General features: G+C 40.7%; 1 non-coding gene and 1 pseudogene across 1 annotated transcript; one reads left to right on the top strand and one right to left on the bottom strand.

The window, feature by feature from the left end:
- Positions 1-893: 893 nt before the first annotated feature.
- LOC148567636 (small nucleolar RNA R71) lies at positions 894-1,001 on the bottom strand. Its single transcript, XR_015881932.1, has one exon. It is a non-coding gene; the product is annotated as a small nucleolar RNA R71 (small nucleolar RNA).
- Positions 1,002-6,332: 5,331 nt separating this feature from the next.
- Positions 6,333-7,442, top strand: LOC148567635 (uncharacterized; annotated as a pseudogene).

Here is a 7,442-nt window from a genome sequence, read left to right as displayed (position 1 = left end):
AAATATCTTCCCTCTTTTTCAAAAATTCTTTTTAATTGACTAATTATTTTAATTTTTTATTTTAATTTTCAAAAAAAAATTACTAACCTTTTTCAAAAACTATTTTCGAAAATCACTAACTCTTTTTCAAAAATTATTTTCAAAAATTCTCCTTCTCTCTCATCTTATTCTATTTATTTATTCATCCACCAACATCTCCTCACCTCACATCTCTGCTCTCCTCACCCTTGTGTTTCTTTCCTTACATTACATTCTTTGTCCCCTTCCTTTCTTCCACTCACACAAGGACTTCTATACTGTGGTATAAAGGACCCCTATTATTATTATTATTATTTTTTCTGTGCCCTCTTCTTTGTCATATGAGCATGAGCAAGGACAAGAATATTCTTGTTGAAGCAGATCCAGAACCTGAAAGGACTCTGAAGAGGAAACTAAGAAAAGCTAAATTACAACAATCCAGAGAGAACCTTTCAGAAATTTTCGAACAGGAAGAGGAGATGGCAGCCAAAAATAATAATAATGCAAGGAGAATGCTTGGTGACTTTACTACACCTAATTCCAATTTACATGGAAGAAGCATCTCCATTCCTGCCATTGGAGCAAACAACTTTGAGCTGAAACCTCAGCTAGTTTCTCTGATGCAGCAGAACTGCAAGTTTCATGGACTTCCATCTGAAGAACCTTTTCAGTTCTTAACTGAATTCTTGCAGATTTGTGATACTGTTAAGACTAATGGAGTAAATCCTGAAGTCTACAGGCTCATGCTTTTCCCTTTTGATGTAAGAGACAGAGCTAGAGTGTGGTTGGACTCTCAACCCAAAGACAGCCTGAACTCTTGGGATAAGCTGGTCACGGCTTTCTTAGCCAAGTTCTTTCCTCCTCAAAAGCTGAGCAAGCTTAGAGTGGATGTTCAAACCTTCAAACAAAAAGATGGTGAATCCCTCTATGAAGCTTGGGAAAGATACAAGCAGCTGACCAAAAAGTGTCCTTCTGACATGCTTTCAGAATGGACCATCCTGGATATATTCTATGATGGTTTATCTGAACTATCAAAGATGTCATTGGATACTTCTGCAGGTGGATCCATTCACCTAAAGAAAACGCCTGCAGAAGCTCAAGAACTCATTGACATGGTTGCTAATAACCAGTTCATGTACACCTCTGAGAGGAATCCTGTGAATAATCGGACGCCTATGAAGAAGGGAGTTCTTAAAATTGATACTCTGAATGAAATATTGGGTCAGAACAAAATATTGACTCAGCAAGTCAATATGATTTCTCAGAGTCTGAATGGAATGCAAGCTGCATCCAACAGTATTCAAGAGGCTTCTTCTAAAGAAGAAGCTTATGATCCTGAGAACCCTGCAATAGCAGAGGTGAATTACTTAGGTGAACCTTATGGAAACACCTATAATCCATCATGGAGAAATCATCCAAATCTCTCATGGAAGGATCAACAAAAGCCTCAACAAGGCTTTAATAATGGTGGAAGATACAGGTTTAACAATAGTAAACCTTTTCCATCATCCACTCAGCAACAGACAGAGAACTCTGGACAAAATACCTCTAATTTAGCAAACTAAGTCTTTGATCTGTCCAAGGCCACTGTAAGTTTCATGAATGAAACAAGGTCTTCCATTAGAAATTTGGAAGCACAAGTGGGCCAGCTGAGTAAAAGGATCACTGAAATTCCTCCTAGTACTCTCCCAAGCAATACAGAAGAAAATCCAAAAGGAGAGTGCAAGGCCATTGAATTGATCACCATGGCCGAACCAATAAAGGAAGGAGAGGACGTGAATCCCAGTGAGGAAGACCTCCTGGGACGTCCAGTGATCAATAAGGAGTTTCCCTCTGAGGAACCAAAGGAATTTGAGACTCATCTAGAGACCATAGAGATTCCATTGAACCTCCTTATGCCATTCATGAGCTCTGAGGAGTATTCCTCTTCTGAAGAGAATGAGGATGTTACTGAAGAGCAAACTGCCAAGTTTCTGGTGCAATCATGAAGCTGAATGCCAAATTATTTGGCATTGAAACTTGGGAAGATGAACCTCCCTTGTTCACCAATGAACTAAGTGATCTGGATCAACTGACATTGCCTCAGAAGAAACAGGATCCTGGAAAGTTCTTAATACCTTGTACCATAGGCACCATGATCTTTGAGGCTCTGTGTGACCTTGGTTCAGGAATAAACCTCATGCCCCTCTCTGTAATAGAGAAACTGGGAATCTTTGGGGTGCAAGCCACTAAAGTCTCATTAGAGATGGCAGACAATTCAAAAAAATAGGCTTATGGACAAGTAGAGGACGTGTTAGTAAAGGTTGAAGGCCTTTACATCCCTGCTGATTTCATAGTCTTAGATATTGGGAAGGATGAGGATGAATTCATCATCCTTGGAAGACCCTTCCTAGCCACAGCAAGAGCTGTGATTGATGTGGACAGAGGAGAATTGATCCTTCAACTAAACGAGGACAACCTTGTGTTTACAACTCAAGGATCTCTCTCTGCATCCATGGAGAGGAAGCATAAAGAGCTTCTCTCAAAGCAGAGTCAAACAAAGCCCCCACAGTCAAACTCTAAGTTTGGTGTTGGGAGGTCTCAACAAAGCTCTGCACACCTGTGAGGCTCCATGAGGGCCCACTGTCAAGCTATTGACATTAAAAAAGTGCTTATTGGGAGGCAACCCAATGTTTATTTATCTAATTTTCATTGTTTTTCATGTTTTATTAGGTTCATGATCATGTGCAGTCACAAAATAAACATAAAAATTGAAAACGGAATCAAAAACAACAGAAAAAAAATCACACCCTGGAGGAAGACCTTACTGGCATTTAAACGCCAGTAAGAAGCATGTTTTGGGCGTTCAACGCCAGAACAGAGCATGGTTCTGGCACTGAACGCCAAAAATAGGCAGCATTTGGGCGTTTGAACGCCAGAAATGCGCCCTGGAGAAGAGCTGGCGCTGAACGCCCAGAACAAGCATGGTTCTGGCGTTCAACGCCAGAAATAGGCTACAAATGGGCGTTCAACGCCCAGAACAAGCACCAATCTGGCGCTGAACGCCCAGAGTTGTGTGCAAGGGCATTTTGCATGCCCAATTTGGTGCAAGGTTGTAAATCCTTGAACACCTCAGGATCTGTAGACCCCACAGGATCCCCACCTACCTCCACTCACTTCTTCTCACCTCTCTTTCACACAATCCCATTAACACTCTTCCCCAAAACTCTTCACCAATCACCTCAATCTCTCTTCCCTATAACCACTTTACCACTCACATCCATCCACTCTTTCCCATAAACCTCCCTTCAAAATTCAAAATCAATTTCCCACCCAAAACCCACCCTTATGGCCGAACCTTACCCCCCCTCCCTTCCCTATATAAAGCCCTCCATTCTTCCTCATTTTCACACAACACAACCCTCTCTTCCTCTTCTTGGCCGAAACACACCTCCCCCCTCCTCTCCATATTTTCTTCTTCTTCTTCATCTATTCTTTCTTCTCTTGCTCGAGGGCGAGCAAAATTCTAAGTTTGGTGTGGTAAAAGCATAAGCTTTTTATTTTTCCACTACCATTGATGGCACCTAAGACCGGAGAATCCTCTAGAAAAGGGAAAGGGAAGACAAAAGCTTCCACCTCCGAGTCATGGGAGATAGAAAGGTTCATCTCCAAAGCTCATCAAGACCACTTCTATGATGTTGTGGCCAAGAAGAAGGTGATCCCCGAGGTCCCTTTTAAACTCAAGAGAAATGAGTATCCGGAGATCCGACATGAAATTCAAAGAAGAGGTTGGGAAGTTCTAACAAACCCCATCCAACAAGTCGGCATCCTAATGGTTCAAGAGTTCTATGCTAATGCATGGATCACTAGGAACCATGATCAAAGTAAGAACCCGAACCCAAAGAATTATCTCACCATGGTTCGGGGGAAATACTTAGACTTTAGTCCGGAAAATGTGAGGTTGGCGTACAACTTGCCAAACATGATGCAAGGAGATGAGCGCCCCTACACTAGAAGGGTCAACTTTAATCAAAGGTTGGACCAAGTCCTCATGGACATATGTGTGGAAGGAGCTCAATGGAAGATTGACTCCAAAGGCAAGCCGGTTCAACTAAGAAGACTGGACCTTAAGCCTGTAGCTAGAGGATGGTTGGAGTTCATTCAATGCTCAATCATTCCCACTAGCAACCGGTCTGAAGTTACTATAGACCGGGCCATCATGATCCATAGCATCATGATTGGAGAAGAGGTAGAAGTTCATGAGATCATACCTCAAGAACTCTACAAGGTGGCTGATGATGACAAGTCATCTTAGCCTAGTTTCACTAGTCTTTTTCTTTTGTTTTCAATTGATTTTATGCACTTTCTTGAGCCATAAGTAAGCCAATTGGGTAGAATTTCATATTTCCTTTGATTCAATCAACCATGGATGAATTAATGCAATTTCATGAGATTTTGTGCTATAATTGTCATATATTATGAAAGAATAACAAACTCATGATTTTGAGCATAGCTTTGATGTGTTTGGTTAATTGATGATAGGTGAAAAGAGCTTTGAAGAAGGTTGAAGAAAGAAGAAAGGGCAAGGAGCAAGAGAGAATAAAAAGCTTGAGCAAAAGCTTGCCTCAAACTTTAGCTCAAGCTTTTGGAAGAGTGAATTCACATTGGATGGAGCAAAAGCTTGCGCCAACGTTTGCCTCAAGCTTTTTGGCAAACGTTAGCGCCACACACCAACACCCTGGAAGAGAAAAGCTTGCACTAACGTTTGCCTCAAGCTTTTTGGCAAACGTTGGCGCCACACCAACATACCCAGGGGAGAAAAAGCTTGCGCCAACGTTTGCCTCAAGCTTTTTGGCAAACGTTGGCGCCACCATCAACACACCTAGGAGAGCAAAAGTTTGCGCCAACGTTTGCCTCAAGCTTTTTGGCAAACGTTGGCGCCACAAGGCATACAAGAAGGCTCAAAGTTTGGCTCAAAGTTTGACCTCAAACTTTAGCCCAAACGTTGATAGCAGCAAAAGGGGGGCAGCTGATATGAAAAGCTTGAGCCAAAGTTTGCCTCAAATTTTGACTCAAGCTTTTATGATTCATGGCCCGGTTCACAATGGGTTTCTCTCCAACTCCAAGAGCAATCAACAGAGGCTTTTATCAACCCAATTCCATCAAGAGCAAAAGCCCAATTCAAGGCTTGAAGACCATTTGAAGAAAGTGTATAAATAGCTTAGGATTTAAGTTTTCAGGGAGCTTCCTTGGAAAATTTTTACATACTTACAGTAGAGAGCTCACCTTTACATTTTGGGAATTGTTGCTTTAGAATTCTAGAGAATTGGGAAGGAGAATTGATCTCTCTTCTTCCTTGTTCTTGCTTAGCACTCTTTACTTTTCTAGCTTTGGATCTTGGGTGAAGAATTGAAGAACTTCTGTTTCAATCTCACCTTGGGATCTTGTTTAATTTTCTGCATAATTGAATTTCAATTTCTGTTCATTGCCTCTTCTTCTACTCATTCTGCAATTTACTTTTCTTTATTTCTTGCAATTGAATTCTATATTTGGATCTAGGAAGGCATTGAGATCTAGACTCGGTTATCTAGTCTCTTGGGTCCTAAGATCTGGAGTTTTCATTTTAAATTCTCTGTTTAATGTTTTTCAAGTTCATTTATATTTCCGTTTTAGATCCGGTTCAATTCAATTCTTCTTCTACTTTTCAGTTTAGTGCAATTTACTTTTCCTTGTTTAAATTCTGCAAACCCACTTCCCAATTCCCTTTATAATTCAAGTAATTTACATTTCTTGCACTTTAAGATTCAGCCATTTACATTTCTTGCAATCTAAGTTTCTGCAATTTACATTACTTGTTCTTTAAGATTCAGCTTATTTACTTTCTTTGCTCTTTAATTTTCTGCAATCTACCCCTCTCCCTTTACATTTCAAGCAATTTAGTTTCTACAATCGCAAATCACTCAACCAATACTTGATTCGCTTGACTAAATCAATCACTAAACTAAAATTGCTCAATCCTTCAATCCCTGTGGGATTGACCTCACTCACGTGAGTTATTATTACTTGATGCGTCCCGGTGCACTTGCTGGTTAGATTGTGTGTTTGGAATTCGTTTTCTGAAAATACACATCAAGTTTTTGGCGCCGTTGCCGGGGATTGAAATAGATTGACAATGATTAAGTGAAGTGGAGATCTAGATCAAGCACTTTTTCTTTTCTGTTTCTCTAATTTTTGACTGACACACTAACTGTTTGAAATTTTGCTTAAGCTAACTAAAACTTCATTCTAGCAATAGACTGAAGTGTTACTGGTGGTGTTTCTTTTGTTTTGTTTGTATGTCAGGTACGGGGAGAGCCACTCCGGTTTTATCTGAAACTGACCAGAGAACTCTTAGAAGGTTAAGAAGAGCTGAAAGAGGGAAAAATATTGTTGGAGAGGAAGAATCTGAGGAAGAATATCACGAGATGGAAGGAGATCCATCTAATCCAGGAGGAGGGGTTAACAATAACCCACAACAGAGAAGAGTACTGGCCTCCTATACTTTTGCAAATGCTAGACATTATGGATGCAGCATTCTCACCCCTAATGTCAATGCAAATAATTTTGAACTGAAGCCACAACTCATCACATTGGTCCAAAACAACTGCTCGTTTGGAGGAGGACCATTGGAGGATCCAAACCAACATTTATCCACTTTCTTGAGAATTTGTGACACAGTTAAAAGCAATGGAGTGCACCCTGACATATACAAGCTGTTGTTATTCCCATTCTCTCTTAGGGACAAGGCCACTCAATGGCTAGAAATATTTCCGAAGGAAAGCATTAACACTTGGGATGATTTGGTGAGCAAGTTTCTTGCCAAGTTTTACCCCCCTCAAAAGATCATCAGGTTGAAGACTGAGGTGCAGACATTCACGCAATTGGATGCTGAAAATCTGTATGAGGCATGGGAGAGATATAAGGCTCTACTGAGGAAATGTCCACCAGAAATGTTCACTGAGTGGGACAAGCTACAGAACTTTTATGAAGGACTCACTCTAAAGGCTTAAGAGGCACTTGATCAATCAGCTGGAGGATCATTGCAACTGATGAAAACTGCAGAAGAAGCTCAAAATCTTATTGACATGGTGGCTAATAATCAGTATTTCTTTGCACATCAAAGGCAACGCCAACCATCACAAAGGAGAGGAGTAATGGAGCTAGAAGGAGTGGACTCAATCTTAGCTCAAAACAAAATGATGCAGCAACAGATTCAGCAACAATTTGAGCAAATGGCCAAAAGAATTGATGGCCTACTAGTAGCATCAGTGAGTGCCACAAGCCAACCAACCACTCTTTGGGGGCATAATGAGGAGAACCAAGAGGAACAACAACAAGAGCAAGTGCAGTATATGCATAACCAAGGTTCAAATGAGGTGTATGATGATACCTACAATCCATCCTGA

Source organism: Arachis ipaensis, chromosome B4, assembly GCF_059453495.1.
Source record: "Arachis ipaensis isolate K30076 ecotype BB chromosome B4, ASM5945349v1, whole genome shotgun sequence".
Taxonomy (NCBI): domain Eukaryota; kingdom Viridiplantae; phylum Streptophyta; class Magnoliopsida; order Fabales; family Fabaceae; genus Arachis; species Arachis ipaensis.
Note: the sequence above shows the minus strand (reverse complement) of the source record. Positions and strands in the feature narration are given on the sequence as shown.